We start from the raw sequence: 23342 nt of genomic DNA on the forward strand, positions 1-23342 counted from the left end.
GGTTGATTACACCAAACATCTTGAAGAGAAATATAGATGGCCTGTTTCAGGTACATGGGATGCCGAGAGCATCATGCGAGTAGAAGAAGCATTATGGAAAAAGAAAGCAAGACAGTCCCAGAAAGATGCCATAGAATTATGGCGCAAAGAATCCCATAAAAGAACAGAGAAGGAATTCAGAAAAGCAGAATTAAGTAGGGAATCTTCCGAAAAAGCCCAAGAAAGGGAATTACTAGAAGAAGGTGAACGAGTTAGAGCAGAACAATCAGACAGACAGAGAAATGCCCTTATTAAAGGTATGTATCCTCTTCTCGCCGAGGGCTTGCCTAAAGCGACCCCGGAAACACTCTGTAATTTACCGCCACCTTTGGTCCCGACTAAGCTACGTCATAAACCGACCGCAGCTGAAATTTTCCTTTCTTCCTATTTGGACGACACTGTTCCAGAATATGCTAATACGAATCCTCCGCCAGTTCAACTTCCACCTCCTGTTAATAATGTAATTACTGTGCCTCCAGTCGTTGGTCCTGTTAATGTGCCAGCACCCCAGGACCAACCCACATTACGTACCCCTACTTTGCCAGTTACGTTACCAGTAGCCGCACATTCAGTATTAATTGACGATTCCAGTTCAGGAGGAGCAGGGGGAGGTATTCCTATCACCCCGCCTCAAACAAAGCGCCTGACGCTGAGAGATGCAGCGTTACAACGTACCCCGAAAGTGACTACATACGAAGCTCTCAGAAAGTATTTCAATGAGTGCGGATCTGATTGTAGATATGATCCAGTACCAGGTGAAGATAGTATGATAATATATTCCATACGCTTACGACGAGTTGCAAGCTTCTTGGTTACCATATCAAATATGAAAGAACATCTAGACAGAATATATCACTTTATCCGAACAGGGGAGAAACCAGAAAGTATTCACGAAGCTATGGTACACAGAAAAGTCGAGATTCAAGGCATGATTTTGCAATTTTTAATAAATTGTTTAATAAGAGAACAGGATCATCCTGATAAAAATCCAGAGGAGATGAGAGTCCTGACCAGATGGAGTGACAATATAGCAGAAGGAAAACACAAGACACAGAATAGTATAGAAACCATGTACAGGAAGATTCGTAAAGAAATTATAAGTATACACCAAAAGGAGGAAGCAATGAGAGTAGCAGAGAAAGAAAATGATTCTTCAGACGAAGAGGTAGACAACGAGAATCCCTCCAGAATAGCGTATGTAGGTAGGATGAGACCTTCTGATAGACACACACGCCTAGACTACAAGACAGCTTTTCCTCCTCCCGTGCCGGAACAGTGTTCTCTTGAACAAGTATTCCAGGCTACCGACAAGGTTCTGAAATTACGAATAGGTTACAGTGAACTTAGTACCATGCATGAACAAGAACTAGCCCGATCAGCAGTCCGATGGGTTAGTGATTCTGCCACGTATCCAGACGAAGTAGTGGCTCAAATGTTTCTGAAATTACCGCCAGCCGAGCAGCGACTGGTGGGTATGTACATGATCCAGCACCTCATTACACTGTACGAGAATCAGCACTCTGATCCAGGTCCCGTATATAATGTATTGAACGAGTTACTCCTAAACAGATGGAAAGGTCTAGGTACCGATTTAATTAACGTCATTCTAGAACAGCGCCACAAATACAGAACGTTCCTGACTCCGCATTTTGTTTCTGTTTCACCCCATTCTACATAGATAGACAGAATCCGTTGCGAGAAGTGCATCCTGTTAAGGGAACGGGGGGTGAGCTCAAACGAGTATTTGTTTACACCCCTATAACGAAAATAGAGCTACTAGAAATGAAAAAGTTAGTGCCCTGTCACGATAAGGATCCAGCAGGGTTCCACCGAGAGTTAAAAGACATGCTCCGTATGGGAGAATACACGTATCCCGATATTATCAAAATGTTAAAGGTCCTGTTGCCTGCGGGCATATATGAAAAACTTAAAGAAAAAGAATGGGAGGTGGGAGAGAAAAAGATAGACTGGACCGCGTTAGAAACTGAAGATAATGCACGAGTCCCAGGTACTGGTCTTGGGGATAAAGCCAAAGAGTTGCCCGAACTGTTAATACAGGTCTTGCCAAGATTACTAGCCACGAAAAAGGAAGATTGGGATGCCATCTCAGCCTGTAAACAGAAACAAGACGAAGACACTAGTGATTTTTATTCCAGATTCGAGAAATGTTTCATTATTAATAGCGGTCTGAAAACAAGTAGTGAGTCGTATCCACATCTTTTTGTTACCAAACTAGTTGAGAATTCTTTACCACAAGTTAAAAATAGAGTATTGAAGGTCGAGAGTACTTGGCAAGCTAATACCCCGTCTCAAATGCTCCAGATGCTACAGTATCACAAGAATAGAATCAGGGAAGAGCAAGAACACGAAAGGAGACGTATGAAAGACACGAAAATGAAAGTACTAGTTGCACAGTCTGTCCAACCAGATAGTCAGAAGAGGGGTCCGAATCAGACTAGTCATTCTGCAACTCCTGTTAAAGGGACATGCAATTACTGTAAACAGCCAGGTCATTATATAAACGAATGTGCAGTTCTGAAACACAACATAGCTACAGGTAAGACGAAAGAGAGACCGCGTCCTCCTAGACAAGAACTTGCACCGCAGAACGCACAACAGACAGTTACAGTACCGCAGCCTATAGCTGCCACACAACACGTTACACAACAGATGTACCAGTACGCACAGTCAGATTATCCAGAATATCAGCAGTATTCATGAAACAGCCTAGAGAGGGAGGTTGGCTTGCCTCTCATCGAGGTTCCTGTAGATCAAGAGGGTCCCTATGTACACAGTCAGGTATTAGGGAAAGACAGAAAGTTTCTGATTGATACAGGGGCAAGTAGGACTACCATCAGTCATGACGAGGTTCCAGGGGCTCCACTCTCAGGCTCAAGAAATGTTTCCCTGGGATTTTCAGGAAAGCCTATTGTTAATGAAATATCGAAACCAGTTTCCCTAGAAGTTGGTCCATTGTCCCGAACTACAGACTTGTTACTTACGAAATCCTGTCCCGAAAATTTACTAGGTATCAAAACATTGAAAGAATTAGGAGCGGTTATATGTTGTTCCCCAGAAGGTGTGAGATTGTTTTTACGTGATTTTAAAGGTCATTATGTGTTACGAGATTTTGATCCAAGATTACTGAATGTACCACAGCATTTATGGGCGCAAGGTCCAACTGATGTAGGTTGTATGCACATTACACCCTATCGTGTCACTCTGAGACAAGGTGTTGTATTACCACGAATCCGACAGTACAAATTGCCACCCGAGGCTGTAGCAGCCTTATCGAAAATTATTGACGAGCTCATTGCTCAAGGAGTAGTTGTAGAAACTGACTCCAATGTATGTAATTCTCCTATCATTCCGATTCTTAAACGTACTGATCCAAATGCACCTCCAGTTTATCGATTAGTGATTGACCTTCGAGAACTTAATAAATGTATCATACCGCAGTACCCTGTGGTTCCAGATATCTCCTCCCTATTGACTGCCATTGATTCTGAAGCTACGTTCTTTACTGTTATTGATCTCAAGAACGCATTCTTTAGTGTCCCCATTCATCCAGACAGCCAGTTTCTTTTCCGATTCTGTTTAAATGGAAGAAGCTATAAATTCACACGAGCTCCTCAAGGTTTCACAGAAAGTCCTAGTATTTACAGTCAAGCACTTAAAAGACAACTAGACAGTATTCACATGCCAACTGACACTGCCCTGCTCCAGTATGTCGATGATCTATTGATCACAGCCCGTACAGAACGTGACTGCGAACGTGCGTCACTGACAGTATTGTATTTTCTGGCAGAGATGGGGCACAAGGTGTCCCCTTCCAAACTGCAATTCTGTGTCCAGCAAGTGGTATACCTTGGACACTTACTGTCCAAGAGGGGTAGACAGTTGACACCTGACCGTATCCAGTTAATAGCACATCTTCCACAGCCCAAGACACAGAAGGAGGTACGAGCTTTTATCGGCCTCACTTCTTACTGCAGACAATGGATTCCTCAGTATGCATATCTAGCTAAACCACTGATACAGTTAACGACACAGGAGGCAGCGACACCGACTGTCCTCCCTTGGACCCAGGAACATACACTTGTTTTTAATGAGTTAAAGAAAGCTTTATGTAATGCACCTGTATTAGCGACACCGAACTACAGTAAGCCTTTTACACTTTTTGTTACCGAACGTGATGGTACAGCATTATCTGTTCTCACGCAAGATCAAGCAGGACAACACAAGCCTTGTGCTTATTTCTCTAGCACATTAGATCCAGTAGCCCAGGCTCTGCCTGCGTGCCTCAAGTCAGTTGCAGCTACAGCTCTAGCTATCAGACAAAGTGATTCCATAGTGTTAGGACACTCCCTGACAGTACAAGTTCCACACTCCGTGGAAGTTCTTTTAAACCGAACACAGACTCAGCACTTGACAATTGCACGATTAACAGGTTATGAACTGACACTGTTTCAGCCACACATAGAAATCAGACGCTGCAACATTTTAAACCCTGCTACACTGTTACCCTCGAATACATCAAATCCTGCCACACATGACTGTGTGGAAGTTATTAACATCATGACCAAGCCAAGACAAGACCTGACTGACATTGCATTACCTGATCCTGACCTGACACTTTATGTGGATGGTTCATGTATGAGAACAAGTACAGGAGAACTAGTCGCCGCATATGCAGTGACTACTGAGACTGAAGTTATAGAAACACATCGTATCGACACCCTGTCTGCTCAAGCAGCAGAGCTCATCGCTCTGACCCAAGCCTGCATACGAGCCAAGAACCTGAAAGTAAACATATATACAGATTCACGTTATGCATTCGGAGTCGTTCACGACTTTGGAGTCCTTTTGCAAGAAAGAGGTTTCATGACCTCTCATGGAGCCAAGATTCAGCATGGCCCCCTCATTCAAGCTCTGTTAGAAGCAATACATTTACCGAAAGCCATTGCCATTATGAAGTGCAAAGCACATACGAAAGCCACTGACACCGTTTCCCAAGGTAACGATCTAGCAGATCGAACAGCCAAACTTACAGTTCAGACTCCGGACATTCCAGCTGACAAGTCAAAGACAGATGTTCCAGAACAGACGACTTGTATGACAGTAAAGGACCCTACACAAGATGTACTAGACATACAGACACATGCTACCCCAGACGAAATCAAGAAATGGTCTGAACAAGGAGGGGTCCAGACAGATCAGGGATGGTTGACGAAGGGAAAAGCCACATGGTTTCTCCCCGACTCTATGGTTCAAGTCATTATTAATACCGCACATAGTCCAGCACATTTAGGAGAGAAAGCCATGATAGACAGTATCCAGAATATTTGGTTTAACAAGCATTTGCGAGCAGCAGCCAAACAGAAAGTACGTACGTGTATGATATGTTGTCAATTCAATCCAGGTAAAGGTGTCCCGGTGGAACAAGGTGGATTCCATCCTCCTGACCACCCTTTTGAAGTCCTTCAGATGGATTATATTCAGATGGATCGATGCAGAGGATTCAAGTATGTCCTCGTAGTAGTTTGCGCTTTGTCCAGATGGACAGAAGCATATCCAGTCCCAGATTACACTGCCGCGACCACTGCCAGGCAGTTGGTTCGTGAGTATTTCCCTCGCTATGGTTTGCCCAGGGTCGTGTATTCAGATAACGGCCAGCCATTCTCATCCGAACTCATGAAACAAGTATCTCTTTTGTTAGGGTACCAGTGGAAGTTCCATTGTGTACGACACCCCGAGGCAGCTGGCCTCGTCGAGAGACACAATCAGACTCTGAAAATACGCATTGCGAAGGTCTGTGCCGAGAAAGGCGTAGATTGGATGGTAGCCCTGCCAGTCGCCCTTTTTTACATGAGAATGGTCGCTCACTCCCGTTCAGGTCTGTCCCCTTATGAAGTTGTTTTCGGTCGTCCCCCGAATATGTGGGGTACACCTATGCCACGTAAAATAACAGATGTTGACAGTAATATGCTGACAGATTACCTGGCTTCCTTGATGTCTGCACTACTCTCTTGTCGTTCACAGGTCGCTGCTGCCTTTCCAGACAACACCCAGGTGAAACCGCACGAGGTCGTTCCAGGTGATCTGGTTTTGATCCGAAACTTTGATCGTTCAAGTCCGCTGGAGCCCCGCTGGAAAGAGCCGAAACTCGTACTGATGACCACAAGGACCGCCGTCAAAGTGGAGGGCCGCAAGGGATGGCTCCACTCCAGTCACGTTAAACGTTTTCATGGACTCCGTCCAAAGACTTTTTTCAAGGACTGCCCAGATACTGACTCTAAACTCCCCCTGTTAGAGAAAACTCCGCAGCAGGAGTATAAAATAAAATTGAGGTCTAGCAAGTCAGACAGTTTAATTGTTTAAGTCCCTCTCGGGTGAAGCGGTTAGACAGGTTCCTGACATGTATGAGATAGACCCCCATAGTGAGAGAGTTAGACAAAACTCCAAGAAAATACGTTATTGTAAAAATTTGCGCAGCCGATGCGTAATCACGTTATTGTTTATGTTATTTCTGAGTCTTATGGTTACATGCATAAGTTACGTTTTACATGTATATTTTCCTCCTATTGATTCACATGTACATTTGTCTTCTAATCATACAGTAGAGCACACTTTTAGTGAACTACCTCCTCACGAGTTATCCTACAGACTTGCCATGCGCAACAATACTTTTATCCGAATGTTACACTATTCACACCAGACTAGCAATGCCACTAATTGTTGGGTGTGTGGTCGACTCCCCCCTTTCCAGACACCGAAGGGAGTTCTGCCACTCTTTCCCTATCCGTTTTCACACAATGGTTCGTGTGGAGCATGGTTTACGATAACGTCATCCTCAGACGATAAGTCCCTTTTAAATAGAATATGTTTCCCAGACAAGGAAGGTCTTTCCCATAGAACAGGGTTAGATCTAGAAAATTAAGTATATGATCTAGGTAATTATTCCTCGAATTTCATGGTTTTGAATGTTCAATCCGAGACTACTCCAGACTTGCCTGCTATTACAGTCCTACCAGTGAAAGGCGAATTTTGTGTCCGAAAGAATGGTTCAGTACATCTAGGACATAGTGATTGTACTACTGTGGTCGAGTATAGTGACAGTGGGAAGTCTACTTTCAAAGCCTCACGTCATTCGTATTTTGTGTGTGGTCAGACCGCATATGTACGTCTGCCCCTAGATTGGGATGGAACATGTTACATTGCCTTCCTACTGCCACTAGTTTTTCTAGCCCCATCCGATTATCACAGAAATACACATCTAGTACACGTCAGACATAGAAGGGAGATCGAGTCCCCAATTGTCGATCAAACTGAAACTGCATTAGAACAGTATACAGACTTCAATAAAGGTTTCTTTTTCTTCATAGGACCTATCCAGAATAGTAAGCTAATACGTAGGTTAACCAGAACCCTTGAAGCAGTAGTGAATGAGACTACTTCCGCTCTAGGTAACTTAACAGAAGAACAATCTGCTATGAGATTTGTTGTTCTTCAGAACCGCCTTGTTCTTGACGTCATACTGGCCGATAGGGGCGGAGCTTGTAGAGTCATCGGATCTAGTTGTTGCATTTTCATTCCTAATAACGCACCGTCTGTTTATTCAGCTATAACCAGACTTCACAAAATAGCCCATCAGTTGCACCAGAATCCAGGCACCTGGACATGGTCCGGTTGGCTCTGGAGTATAATATCTGCCTGGGGATGGAAAGTATTGTCATTCCTGGGTATAGTAGTAATGATCATATTCAGTTGCTGCCTCTGTTTACAATGTGGCCCTGCGATTTGCGGCTTGTGTGCTACCTCTTGTATTCCTAGTCCTAAGTCCCGTTCCAAGAAAATTCGAGACGAGCAAATGATGCTATATGAACAGATAGATGGTATCATGAATATTGATGTTTCCTGATGGAAACGTAGGGCACAAGGAGGGAATGAGGAAAATTGAATTTTGCCTTGTCATATGTGCCTACGTGTTCCACATCCTATGTAATATGTACATGATCGATATGCATATGTTCCCCTATGATCGATTAAAGACGCAATTATAGTTGTGTCCAACGTTAGTATGCCAGTCTCCAGTTCTCGTGAAAGCAACGAGTATTAGGCCTATGTTGCCAACGTTTTACATTGTGCACGTTAAATTCATCGAGTTGTCCCCGTTTCTAGGCCTCAAAGGGCCCGGACACTAGATTCAAGCTCCAGTCTCCTGAACTCACTCCGAGGAGCGATGCAGCCCCTCCCGCATCCCTGACCCTTCACTTACTCTCTGCCAAGCAGCGCGGTGCCCGGCCTGGCCTGCCTGCCTGTCTGCCAAGAATATGTTATGCCTCTAGTTATCAGTTCAGCTCCCTGGCTTCACATTCCTAAGCTAACGAACCGCATAAACATTTTCAGCTATAGTCTAGTCTTCCTGTCTCCATGCAAGAGAATTACTGAATTAATATCCATAGAACATTCATAGCACACGCAATACATGTAGAATATATGCATGCACCAGCCTTAGTGTTAAGTAGCCTTTACCCTGATAACAATGTACTCCAAACACAATATATCAGATATGCTATAGGCACATGTCGTCCTGACATCCCAGACTTTAGTCTCCTCTTCTAGTGCCAGAAGTCAGAGCCCCCAGCTCTCCCCAGTTACACGTCATGGCCCGTTTGCGCGCACCAGTAGGTTAAAGGTTCCAGCTGCCCAGGTAGCCCCCTCCATGTCTCCACCCATTTATGACACTTCTGTGACGTTTTCATCACATGTCTACGTACACGCCTTCTTTGTACGCCCATTTGTTCTTATCTTACGTTTGTCACTTGTTACGCCTACTGTATTCAATGCAATTGTAATGTTTTCCTATATATACTATGTAATGTTGATGAAACGTTGCAGCTGCCATTCTATTCCTTACCTGCCACTTCATGGTCTTTAGGCTCGAGCCATCCGATTAAAGCCATTTCTGACTCAGATACAACGGATCCTGCCTCTTATTTATTGAGCTATCTGTTTTGGTTAATGTATAGAAAAATAGTACCGGTAATTAATTATTTATTTACCACAGGATGCATGCCCTATGAAGTGTAAGTGGGGCCCATCCTACCAACGCCTAGTCCACTTCTGTCTCACTGTCTGGGAAGAATACACAAAGCCCAACTGCAGAGCCATTTGCAGTCATGTGACCCAGGACACTGGCAGAAGGCACAAATGGTTCCACCAGAAAAATGGCAACTTTATAAAAGTGGCATGTTCAGAATTGTGACATTAAATCTGACTTTACCATTATAGAGGATTTTACATTCAATCAATCAATCAATCAATCAGCAAAATTTGTATAGCGTGCTACTCAACCGGAAGGGTCTCAAGGCGCTGAGGGGAGGGGGGGGTCGTTACTGCTCGAACAACCAGGTCTTGAGTTGTTTCCTGAAGGAGAGATGGTCCAGGGTCAGCTGTAGGTGAGCGGGGAGGGAGTTCCATGTCTTGGCTGCCAGGTAGGAGAAGGACCTTCCTCCGACGGTGGATTTGCGGATTCGTGGGATGGAGGCGAGGGCGAGGCTGCCGGATCGGAGCTGGCGGGTGGGTGTGTAGAATGTGAGGCAGCTGTTGAGGTACTTCGGGCCCGTGTTGTGGAGAGCCTTGTGTGCGTGGGTGAGGAGTCTGAACGTGATCCTCTTGTTGACGGGTAGCCAGTGCAGGTCTTTCAGGTGGGCAGAGATGTGGCTGTGGCGAGGGATGTCCAGGATGAGTCGTGCTGAGGTGTTCTGAATGCACTGGAGTCTTTTCTGGAGTTTGGCTGTGGTTCCAGCGTAGAGGGTGTTCCCGTAGTCCAGGCGGCTGGTGACGAGGGCCTGGGTGACCGTCTTCCTGGTTTTGGTGGGGATCCATTGGAAGATCTTTCGGAGCATGCGCAGGGTGTTGAAGCAGGATGACGAGATGGCGTTCACTTGCTTGGTCATCGTGAGGGAGGAGTCCAGGATGAAGCCCAGGTTGCGAGCGTGGTCCGTTGGCTTGGGTGCGGTGCCCAGGGCAGGTGGCCACCAGGAGTTGTCCCAGGCAGAGGGAGATGGTCCGAGGATAAGGACTTCCGTTTTGTCTGAGCTCAGTTTCAGATGGCTGATCTTCATCCATTCTGTGACATCTTTCATTCCTTCCTGGAGGTTGGCTTTGGCGGGATCGTTGGTGAGGGAGAGTATCAGCTGGGTGTCGTCGGCGTATGAGATGATGTTGAGGTTGTGTTGGCGTGCGATGGCTGCGAGAGGGCTCATGTAGACGTTGAAGAGGGTGGGGCTGAGTGAGGATCCTTGCGGGACGCCGCAGATGACTTCGGTGGCCGCGGATCGGAACGGGGGAGGCGGACTCTCTAGGTTCTTCCAGCGAGGAACGAGATGATCCACTCCAGGGCCGCTCCTTGGATTCCGGTGTTGCTGAGGCGTTGTGTTAGGGTGCGGTGGCATGCGGTGTCGAAGGCTGCTGAGAGGTCCAGGAGGATGAGGGCAGCCGTTTCCCTGTTGTCGAGCAGGGACCTGATGTCGTCGGTGGCTGCGATGAGGGTGGTCTCGGTGCTGTGGTTTGCTCGGAAACCGGACTGTGAGAAGTCGAGGGATCTGTTGGTCTCGCGGAAGGCGGAGAGTTGTCTGTTGACGGTCTTCTCGATGACTTTGGCTGGAAAGGGGAGGAGCGAGATGGGGCGGAAGTTCTTGAGGTCCGTGGGGTCCGCGGTGGGTTTCTTCAGGAGGGCGTTCAGCTCGGCGTGTTTCCAACTCTCCGGGAAGGTGGCGGATGCGAAGGAGCTGTTAATGATGTTCCAAAGTTGGGGTGCGATGATGGAGTCGGCTTTGTTGAAGATGTGGTGCGGGCAGGGGTCGGTAGGGGAGCCGGAGTGGATGGTGTTCATCAGGCGGGTGGTGTCTTCAGTGCTGATAGGGGTCCAGGTGCAAAGGGTGGTGGTGGGGGGCGCTGGTTTGGCGGTTGGTTACGTGGTCAGCGCACCAAAGCTGTTGTGTATGTCGGCGATCTTGCGGTGGAAGAACGAGGCGAGTGAGTCGCAGAGGTCTTGCGAGGGTGTGATATCATTGTTGCCGGCGCTGGGGTTGGAGAGCTCTTTCACAATGCTGAAGAGTTCCTTGCTATTGTGGGTGTTGTTGTCCAGTCGTTTTTGAATGCTGTCTTCTTGGTGGTGCGGATCAGCTGGTGGTGTTTGCGAGTGGCGTTCTTGAGGGCTGTCATGTGTTCTGCTGTCTGGTCGTGGCGCCAGGCTTTCTCGAGGGTCCGGCAGGTTTTCTTGGAGTTTTTGAGGTCGTTGGTAATCCACGAGGCTTTCCTGCTGCCGGGTCTGTTGGGAGGATTCTTCAGTGGTGCGAATTTGTCGGCGCAGTTGGTGAGCCACTGTGTGAGGTTGCGGGTGGCTTCGTTGGGGTCTGTCGTGTTGGTGGGAGGGTTCTGGCTGAGGGAGGTGGTGAGCTGGTCGGCGGTGATCTTGCTCCAGCTTCTGCGGGGAACCTGTTGCGGGTGGTGGTGGGTCAAGGTTCTCCTGAAGTTGAAGTGGACGCAGCTGTGATCTGTCCAGTGTAGTCCGGTGGAGTGGCTGAAGGAGATGTGCTTGCTGGAGGAGAAGATGGGGTCAAGCGTGTGGCCGGCGTAATGGGTGGGTGTGTTCACCAGTTGCTTGAGTCCGAGGTTGGCGAGGTTGTCCAGCAGGGCGGCGGTGTTGCAGTCCTTGTTGTTCTCCAGGTGAAAGTTGAGGTCCCCTTGGAGGATGTAGTCTGTGGAGGTGAGGGCATGCGGACTGATGAAGTCTGCGATGGCTTCGCTGAATTGTGTGCGTGGTCTCGGGGGTCGGTAGATGAGGGTGCCTCTGAGGGTGGTCTTGGGTCGGTGTGAATCTGGAAGTGAAGGTGCTCGGCGGCGGTGAGGGTGTCGTCGGAGTTGGTCATGATGCGGATGGTATTTCTGTGGACGATGGCGATGCCTCCTCCGGTTTGGTTGATGCGGTCCCTCCGGGTGATCTTGTAGCCGTCCGGGATGGCTATGGCGATGTCGGGGGCTGAGGAGGCGTTCATCCATGTTTCTGTGAGGAAGGCGACGTCTGATGCTGTTTCGTCGAGGGGGTTCCAGAGTTCGACGGCGTGCCTGTGGACGGAGCGGGTGTTGAGCAGGATGCACTTGAGGTGGTTGTTGCTGGTGCTCGGCTTGGCGGGTGCGGTGCAGGTTCGGAGGCAGGTGAATTTGCAGGCTTGGCAAATGAAGGGTCCGTGGATGAGTTTCGGGGTGGCTTGGTGGCAGGCGGGGTTCCTGCCGGTGTTGAGTGCGTGGAGGGTGGCGGCGTCGTAAGTCCGTCGTGTGGGCTGGCATCGTCGAGGACCAGGGGTCCTGGCGCTGGGCACGGTCCAGGCGTGGAAGAGCGTAGACGGGCTTGCCTTTGGCGCGCCTTTGCCACGCAATCGGCGCACCCGCTGCGCGTACGCGTGGGCTCCATATGAGGGGAAGTGGGAGGGAGGAGCAGCTGGGAGGTGGGAGCGGGGCAGCCAATGGGGTTAGAAAAAGAAAAAGGGGGCGGGCCGCGAGGGAGCAGCGGCGGGAAGCGGGGAGCGGCACACCAGGGGTACAATACAAAGAAAGGCCCAGAATCTATCTAAATACAGAATGAAAAACAAGAGCAGAATCTATCACAGAATCTATCTAATTACAGAAAGAAGAAACAAGTACAGTCACAAATCACCAAATGGGGGCAACAGCGGGGAGAGGCAAAAGCGAGCAGCAGCGAGGGGCACCGAGGCCAGGGACGAACCTGTGGCGCCGGGGCAGGGACGCGCTACAGCTGGTGAGCCGTGCGGCGTGCGGGGTGTCATGGGTCAGGTCACACTCGCCTGCGCCGCACGGGCTCCATATGAGGCCAAGTGGGAGGGAGGAACAGCTGGGAGGCGGGAGCGGGCGGCCAATGGGGATACAAAAAGAAAAAGGGGGCGAGCCGCGAGGGAGCAGCGGTGGGAAGCGGGGAGCGGCACACCAGGGGTATAATACAAGGAAAGGCACAGAATCTATCTAAATACAGAATGAAAAACAAGAGCAGAATCTATCACAGAATCTATCTAATTACAGAAAGAAAAAACAAGTACAGTCACGAATCACCAAATGGGGGCAACAGCGGGGAGAGACAAAAGCGAGCAGCAGCGAGGGGCACTGAGGCCAGGGACGAACCTGTGGCGCCGGGGCAGGGACGCGCTACAGCTGGTGAGCCGTGCGGCGTAGGGGGTGTCCTGGGTCATTACAATTCATTTGAGTCTAAACATGTCATTTCTACCGAGTCCGAGTCAAACGTTAACCTGTATTAAATGTAATAAGGCAACCCAATATAAATCTATGGGAGGGGTAGGTCTTACATCAGTGAAAAACAAAGTTAGGAATCTTTCACTACTAGGACTTGTAAAACTTAAGAACACGTCCTACTTTTAAAATACAAAACACCCAGCCCCATGGTCCTTTAGGTCCCACTTTGAGGGGGGGGGTTGTTTTTTAAGTATTAGCTAAAAGAACGTTAGGCCTGGCAAAAGATTTATTTTGCCAGGTCAAAATGGCAGTTTAAAACTGCACTACAGGCTGCAATGGAAGGCCTGAGACATGTTTTCAAATGCTTCTTCAGTGCGTGGCAACATGGGAGCTGAAGGCTCACTAGTAGCATTGAATTTACAGGCCATGGATACCACATACTAGGGATTTATAAGTAAAGTAAATTTAATGTGCCAATCACGTGTAGTCCGATTTTAACATGTATTAGAGAGAGGGCACAAACACTACAGCATTGTTGGGACTGGTTAAGAGTAAAGTCCTACTACCAACATAACAAATTCAGAAAACAGAAGGGGTGAAGGCAAAATGTTTTGGGGAAGACCACACTAGGGATGTCAGGTCTAACAGTAAACTTACAAGATATGAACAGATTTCTTTACCAACTGAGAATGTTACTTTAAAACGTTGTCATACTCCAAACCCACTTTTGCAATTACCATTCTTGGATAAGGATGATAATGGGGTGACCACGACTGTCTGGATGTGATACAATTGTGTACCAAGCCAAGACCTGACATTAGAGATGTCCCTAGAAAGAGCCTGATTCTTCAAGCTCAAGAGATGGAAGTGGAATTCTGAGAGCAGCCTATGTTGTGTGCATCTTAGAAGGTGTTGTGGAAGCCTCTTGTTTGTGCAATGTAACGTCCGTAAAGGTGGCTAAACTGTTTACTCCTTCTATGGCGTGCCGTGTCTCTATCAGCTTGAGAGTTACCATACATACTGACAGTCAGTACAAGTTTGGCATGGTCCATGATTTCAGACAGTTGTGGTCCCAGAGGGGTTTCATGACATTGATGCAGCGGGGATTGATGGACCAGGTTTTACGAAATAAAACCTGCTCCGATTGAAACCTACTCCTCATTGTGTGGGTTATTAACACTAGGCCATAAGTATGAAGCTGTTTAGCGATCGCAAACACTGCGAACCGCAAAAAAAACAGTGTTTGTGATCGCAAAACAGAGTGTTCCTATGTAAGAACGAAAGTGTTCAAAGCAATGTCGGAATTTGTAAATGTCGGAATTTGTAAAGCGCACAGCTACCTCCACCGGAGGTGTCCCGGCGCTGTCCGTATACCGCTTAGGAACCCTTCCTGGCTTTCCTGGGAAATGTCCACTCCTGGGAACCCCCCAGGTGCAGCCAGGCATCCCAGCGCTTTTGGGGCCGTTGTGGAGACTAAGCAAGCTATTGCCCAGAGTTGCAGCGTGGGACCCATGATCAGAACAGGCACTGAGGCGAGAATATCCAGTCAGGGGAATTAATGAGCCGGAGACCCGCCGAGGTGGGAATCGAACCCTGGTCCCTGGCCAGAGCTCTGCATCAAGGACTGCCTGCTCTAACCATTGAGCCACACTTCTCCACAAAGCAATGTGCTATGGTCACCGCATACTGTTAAAAAAAGGCCAAAGATACCTGCAGAATCTGTTAACCCAGTACTGCCCTGGACAGAACTTAAGATCCAGGGATAGGGCATTGGTGACAACCAGAATTTTTAAAGCCAGAATGGGGGCCCACTCCTTTAGATATCAAGCAGCAAAAATGTAGAACTCCCTCCCAATGGACTGAAGAGTCGAACAATGCGAAACGAAATTTGGCAAACAACTGAAGACCTGGCTCTTTTCAACAGCGTAGTAAATTAGTGAGACATGTGTCACAGCCTCCCATATCTTTTCAGAATGCCTTCTGTAGCGCGGGAACACACCAGTGGTGTAATCAGGTGCTCTACAAATGGCTAAACTAAACTAAAGGGATACGGTGCGCAAAAACGATAATCGCAAATTTAGCAATTAGCAATTTTGCGAGGCAGGGAATCTGCGAATAAATATGCGAATTCGCAATCAGCGACGCGTCATTTGCGATATTCGCTAATAACTTGCTTGCAAATAGCGAATTCGCAAAAGGAGATGCATGTAAAAATCGCAAATTGCAAATATGTGAAAATCACATTTTTGCACATCACAATTACCACCTACTCTGAGCAGGTGGAAACCAGGTGCAACCTATTTAACCAGGCCCACAATGCTACAGGGGGTTTCACAATGGCTGGGCTGTATGTGATAGCCAGGAGGCTGCGAATCAGAGCTGCTGCACAGAGAAGGAGACGCCAGGAAAGGATCTTCAGAGCACGCATCACCCTGTTCCAGCAGACCGAGGAGGAGATCCATGTGAACTACAGGCTGGATGCAGACAGCATCCTGGACTTAATAGAGGAGATCAAACCCATACTAGAACACCCCACACGCAGGGCAAACACCATTCCTACCCATGTACAGGTCCTGTGTTCACTGCACTTACTGGCATCAGGGAGTTTTAAGGGGGTGATAGCAGCAGCAGGAGGGGTCTCCCAGAGTTCACTGTTGTGCTTCTTTCACGCTTTCCTTGATGCAATGGTACAGAGGCTGTATCACCACGTCCATATCCCCAGCACACAACAGGCACTAAATCAGACCATGCAGGATTTCTACCAGATAGCCCAATTCCCCCATGTAATTGGCTCCATTGATGGGACCCATGCCGCACTCCCCCCCCCCCATCACAGAATGAGTATGTGTTCAGGAACCGCAAATCCTATCATTCCCTGAACATACAGGTAGTATGCAATGCCAAACATGTCATCACTGATATTTGTTGCTAAATACCCAGGCAGCAAGAAAAACTGGGGGTCTGTGTAGGAGCTCAGGTACTCCAAAATGCTACAAACTCCTTCATAAGTGAGTTGGCGCTAACAGGGCTTAATAAGTCTTACTGCCTACATGTGTAACAGGACAAACCTACAAAATGAGCATACTTAGATTGTTGGTAAGACCCATTCAGAGAATTGCTGGATTCCCATCAAAGTTAAATGTAGATCAAATGTTCTCATTTGGTCATCCAAAGTGGGATGGTATGTCCCTTGATCAACGGGACTCGTCCATTGCCCATACTCAATTGGGTCGCACCCTCAATCGCTGTAGTGACCATGAGCAAACGATCGTGATGGGATCATGTGCAGTGCAAAAAACAATGAAAGTGGTGAGTTAAAAAAGGGTAAAGGATCAATATAGAAAACTTTAATAGAAATTGTCCTTTCCCTTACTAAAACCAAGAACAGTGCAAAGAAAGCAGTCTAAACATATAACTGCATATACTGGGCCAACACGTTTCAGCCGGTAGGAACACGATTCCACGACGTTCTTTAGGGCCAAACTTCTAAACGTTTGCTACTGCAAAAAAGTGAATCATAAATCAATTTGTAAAGGATATACGAAAATTATCCAGTTTCGTGTTCCTCTGTATCAACTGGTGTATCTTACATCTATAAAGAAAACAAAAAGATACGTAAAAAAGTATGTCCTATTTGAAGAGAAAATCCTGTCTTTGGCTCCTCACAAGTAAGCCGATATACTTTCCTAGTGTTACTCACCCGAATTTTACAGGGAGTGTACCTCACCTCTCCTGGAACCCAGCTCAGGAAGAAAGAGGCCCAGCTCTGTGAAGACAAAGGAAGGGGTATTGAAAGGAACGGTGGACAATGTTACTCTACCCCTCCTTCCAAGCCTAGGTGTAACCCCCTCCACTAGTCAAGCCCCCCAGAGATCCTATGGAGTCTTAAAGAAAGGAAACAAGTCACCAAGCCTCACAAGTACCCAGTCACCCAGGTATCTTAATTACTGAGATCATGTCTACAAATGTCTTTACCTCAATAGTAAGTAAGGACCAGGACTAGTTTAAGGAATTGGACCACTACTAGTCTCATAGCCCAAAGCATCCAGTAGCATCAAAAACAAAAAAATTATCAGAAGAAATTTCTGTGATGCCACTAACCTGTCCGTCATTGCCTCGTCGCAGGACCCAAGCTCAGGGGAAGGCAATGATGGCACAGCGCGGGATGCTTTTTAAAGAGAGGAATAGAGCACGAAGGGGGCGGAGTCCCCTGCTCACAGTCATATAGGAATAGCTGTATTTACTGTTTAGTTACTTGTCAGTGCAGCTAACTAAATACCAGAAAAACGCTATAAAAAGGAGCGTGCAAATCAATTTCAGACTGTTTTAACCATCGTGCCTTAATCATAAAAAAAGACGGAGAAATAACGCGTAATCTCGCGAGAAGACACGTTGAACTACAAAGTGATGTCACAATCCACTCAGCTGTAGTTTTTTACACATGCCGCTACACCCAGTAGTATTACCAGTATCAATTCTAGCCCTAACTGTATTTATCCGATCAACAACAGGATCTGGACCAGACCGTAGGGTCTACAAATCTTGTATAGGCGACCCTGCTCAGTGTCTATACCTATAAAACATCGCGTTATCCCGCGAGACTACGAACGAGGTCAAGACGAAAACTACAGAATGACGTCATCGCGGCCCTTTTTGCAGTTTCGTTTGATTCAGTCTACTGGTGCTTTATCCAAACTCAGGAATAGTGTTATTTGAGCATTGACGATGTGTTTTACAACAAATGTATTTAGCCAGGCTGGTGTCTAAACAAGTTAATCCAAGAAATACCCATGGCTTTCTATTGTACTAATAACCTGTATCCCAGTGATGTTTAACAGGCAGATTAGTACGGGGCACAGGACTTAATAAAAAGGCCCCTCACTAAAAACATATAGTTACAATAGGTAGGTACAGTACTCAGCCTACACTAACAGAGCCTGAGTGTTACGTATAGGCAACCAGAAGGCAAAGAACCAAGCAGATCATATACAGTGGGAACCCGAAATATCACTTAAGGATCGCCCAGGGTATCTCATCATTAAGACCCCGGGTATCGGTGGACAGCCTGTATATCCATTTCTGTTCTTTTAGGGACAGAAAATTTGAGACATCGCCTATATGGGACGGAATATGTGGTTTCTCTAAGATAGTCCACATAAAATCCGTCTCCAAATGCTCGAAATCCACAAAATGCTTGGTGAGTTTGGATACAGTTTTTTTACACCTAAATGCACTCTTGTGCTCTAGCATCCTGGTTCGTACCTTGCGGGTGGTCATGCCCACATATTTGGTGTTGCAGGGGCAAGTAAGCTGGTAAATAACATGGGTACTATTACAATTAGTAAATTGATTCTGTACCCATGGACGGTCTGTCCCTATGTCAATTTGAGATGAACGTATAGTCTGCGAGCAGACAGAGCAACATCCGCAAGGGTGATGCCCTGTCACCGCTGGTAGATCCCAAAGGGTACCAATAGCTCTTTTTGGTGTCTCCTTGGGGTGGGTGTGTACCAACTGGTCACGCAAGTTTGTAGAGCGTTTTAAGGCGAATAGAGGCGGCTGAATTTTATCATTACTTGCATTTAAGAGCCTCCAGTGTCGCCCCACAATCTGTTGTATTTGGGTAGACCTGGTATTGAAGGTACTAACAAAAGTCATGCTCTCTAGAGGTGGTTTAACTACCGGAAGTCAAGGAGCGCTTGTCGATTATTATTGGTCGATCGTTTGAGAGAGCGTTTAATTAGTTTTTTAGGGTAGTGTCTTTCTGAGAGTTGTTGACACAAATCCTCTGCATGTTTAGCAAATGTTTCTTTGGCAGAACAGTTGCGCCTCACTCGGAGAAACTGTCCGTAGGACAAATTGTCTCGGAGGGCTTTTGGGTGCTGGCTCTCATATAGTAGCAGGGAGTTCCTGGCCATGGGTTTGCGAAACAATTCACTCTCCAGGCCAGTCTCAGTAGCATAAATTGAGAGGTCTAGGAAAGATAATCTCTTTTTATCAATCTCCACTGTGAATCGCAGATATTGGTTTTGAGTGTTAAGCCACTGATGGAATAAGAGGGTCGACTCCCGATCACCTCTCCATACCACCAGGATATCGTCTATATATCTCTTCCAACGCCAGAAGTTCATAGGAAGTTTGAACACCCAACTGACGTCGGCACTCTGTTCTATAATCGTTGGTGTTCTGTATCACGATAGAACCGCCCTTATCTGCAGGGTTAATCATGATGGAAGAGTCTTGAGTAAGAGCTCGCAGGGCTTGATGTTCCAACCTGGACAGATTATTGAAATGGCCCTGGCTAAGCTAGCAATGAAGGATAATTTATTCAGATACGAGGACGCCATCTATCTCCAGACCTCGGGGACCAGTATGGGCAGCATTTTCGCGCCAAGTTTGGCGAATCTGTATGTCCATACTTTCGAACAACAAATCGTCTTGACACCAACCAACCCCTTCCACCCTTAAATTAAATGGTGGAAGAGATATATAGACAATATCCTGGTGGTATGGAGAGGTGATCGGGAGTCGATCCTCTTATTCCATCAGTGGCTTAACACTCAAAACCAATATCTGAGATTCACAGTGGAGATTGATAAAAAGAGATTATCTTTCCTAGACCTCTCAATTTATGCTACTGAGACTGGCCTGGAGAGTGAATTGTTTCGCAAACCCATGGCCAGGAACTCCCTGCTACTATATGAGAGTCAGCACCCAAAAGCCCTCCGAGACAATTTGCCCTACGGGCAGTTTCTCCGAGTGAGGCGCAACTGCTCTGCCAAAGAAACATTTGCTAAACATGCAGAGGATTTGTGTCAACAACTCTCGGAAAGACACTACCCTAAAAAACTAATTAAACGCTCTCTCAAACGAGCGACCAATAATAATCGACAAGCGCTCCTTGACCCTCCGGTAGTTAAATCACCTCTAGAGCGCATGACTTTTGTTAGTACCTTCAATACCAGGTCTAACCAAATACAACAGATTGTGAGGCGACACTGGAGGCTCTTAAATGCAAGTAATGATAAAATTGAGCCGCCTCTATTCGCCTTTAAACGCTCTACGAGCTTGCGTGACCAGTTGGTACACACCAGCCCCAAGGAGACACCAAAAAGAGCTATTGGTACCCTTTGGGATCTACCAGCAGTGACAGGGCATCACCCTTGCGGATGTTGCTCTGTCTGCTCGCAGACTATACGTTCATCTCAAATTGACATAGGGACAGACCGTCCATGGGTACAGAAACAATTTACTAATTGTAATAGTACCCATGTTATTTACCAGCTTACTTGCCCATGCAACACCAAATATGTGGGCATGACCACCCGAAAGGTACGAACCAGGATGCTAGAGCACAAGAGTGCATTTAGGTGTAAAAAAACTGTATCCAAACTCACCAAGCATTTTGTGGATTTCGAGCATTTGGAGATGGATTCTATGTGGACTATCTTAGAGAAACCACATATTCCGTCCCATATAGGCGATGTCTCAAATTTTCTGTTCCTAAAAGAACAGAAATGGATATACAGGCTGTCCACCGATACCCGGGGTCTTAATGATGAGATACCCTGGGCGATCCTTAAGTGATATTTCGGGTTCCCACTGTATATGATCTGCTTGGTTCTTTGCCTTCTGGTTGCCTATATGTAACAGTCAGGCTCTGTTAGTGTAGGCTGAGTACTGTACTTACCTATAGTAATTATATGTTTTTAGTGAGGGGCCTTTTTATTAAGTCCTGTGCCCCGCACTAATCTGCTTGTTAAACATCACTGGGATACACGTTATTAGTACAATAGAAAGCCATGGGTATTTCTTGGATTAACTTGTTTAGACACTAGCCTGGCTAAATACATTTGTTTTAAAACACATCGTCAATGCTCAAATAACGCTATTCCTGAGTTTGGATAAAGCACCAGTACACTGAATCAAACAAAACTGCAAAAATGGCCGCGATGATGTCATTCTGTAGTTTTCGTCTTGACCTCGTTCGTAGTCTCGCGGGATAACGCGATGTTTTATAGATATAGACACTGAGCAGGGTCGCCTATACAAGACTTGTAGACCCTAAGGTCTGGTCGAGATCCTGTTGTTGATCGGATAAATACAGTTAGGGCTAGAATTGATACTGGTAATACTACTGGGTGTAGCGGCATGTGTAAAAAACTACAGCTGAGTGGATTGTGACATCACTTTGTAGTTCAACGTGTCTTCTCGCGAGATTACGCGTTATTTCTCCGTGTTTTGTTGTGATTAAGGCACGATGGTTAAAACAGTCTGAAATTGGGGGGCGTGGCAAACTGCATGGACGGGTAGGACGTGGCTCTGCGTGGCTCCCGGAGAACTTGCGCTAGATCCGACGGAAATCGCTATTTAAACCTGAATAAAGCCGAGGAATTAAAGATTGGACTGGGGGCTGCATCTGCGGAGCCAAAAGTGCCGAGAAAATTTTCCCGACAACAAGCTCCAAGCCGGATTGAAACTTCACGGGCGCGAGACCCCCTTCACCAAGATGGCGGCTAGCGACGCTCTGGCGGTCTGAACATTGCAATATCCCGACACCGGAGCCGGCCGCACTGGGAGTTATCACCCACCCGGGACCCGAAATAGACACTGGCCGGTGACGGGGTGACCCCGCGGCCCCCCTCCTCCTAGTACCAGAGACTGGGGACGTCGGAACCCCCGGCGATCGCCGGGACCGAGAGTGCGCCTGGCAGAGCCCTGACTCCCGGCTGCGGGAGATCCGAATGACAAGAGGGAGCCACGTAGGCGGGGAGCTGCGAGCCTGGTGGAAAGGGAGCAGCTGGAAGACGAGGGCTCCTGAACTGCCTGGCGGTGAGTCTCCCTGCTTCGGCGACCGTGCACCATCGGTGCGGCTGCGACCAGCTCGGGCAGAACTGGCAGATATGTTGACGATCCCCCCTCGCTGGGGAATACAGCGGAGCAGGTCGGGGCCTGGTGAGTGAGCGACAGACTCCCCCCTACCTCCGGACTGGACAACACTCCGACCCGGGACACTCCGGGAGACGACAAAGACCGGCGGTCTGCGCTGCGGAGGAGACACATCAAGGGGAGGGTCCCCGCCGCGCAGTGGCCCCGTCGTGCGCCATCTTGGGGGCTGATTTACGGTCGTGCCTGAGACCCCGGAACCCTGGCCCCAGAGGCCTGGCACCACGCCCGGGTAGGCCCGAGGTATGTGACCCCCCAAACACAGCCTGAGGGACCCCGCTGACACCACGATCTGGCACCACTGAGAGGCGGCCTGCTAATATAGCCGCGTTGGGCCCGGACTGCCGGAGGGTCTCCCATTGCCGCTAACGGTAGGAAGGTGGGCCTGCTGCAGAGTGCGAGACTTGGCCGGTGGCGCGACCCCCCCCGGAGGGTGCACGGGGGTTACGCAGACTTCGACATTTCGCCCACACCTTCTCCGCCCACCCTGTCTCTCCATGCAAGGCTAGCCCGGGAGTAAATCGAGCGGGCCACCTTTTCTTCTCCCCCCGCCCTCCCCACCTGCTGCTGTCACAGTCAAATCCTGAACGGGACACTGAGTCATGATGGGGAAGAGAGACCCCCTGGCGAGACCGGTGAGGCAGGACACCATCGACAACTATGCCACGACTCGGGCACAGAAAGAGACGACCCCTATGGGAGCGGGCACACGCACAGATACCGCCATGCTTCTAGAGGCGATCCAAGCCTCGAGGACAGACATTCAGGACTCGAGAGCGGCACTGGAGACCAAGATAGGGGAGGTGGGTTCTGAAGTCCTCCTGTTGCGCCAAGACTTCCGAAACCTGACTGAACGGGTGACCACGACGGAGACCAGAATCAGCGAAGCGGAAGAGTCCCTCATCGCCCTCCGAAAAGATATGACGGAGCTACAGGCATCACACAGACAGCTGCTATGGAGAGTAGACGATGCCGAAAATAGGGCAAGACGAAACAACCTACGCATCGTGGGATTTAGAGAGGGAATTGAGAAGACGGATGTAGCGGCCTTCTTGCATTCCTGGCTAACGTCAATGTTCCCCCAG

The sequence above is a fragment of the Lissotriton helveticus genome, chromosome 6 (genome assembly GCF_964261635.1).
Source record: "Lissotriton helveticus chromosome 6, aLisHel1.1, whole genome shotgun sequence".
Taxonomy (NCBI): domain Eukaryota; kingdom Metazoa; phylum Chordata; class Amphibia; order Caudata; family Salamandridae; genus Lissotriton; species Lissotriton helveticus.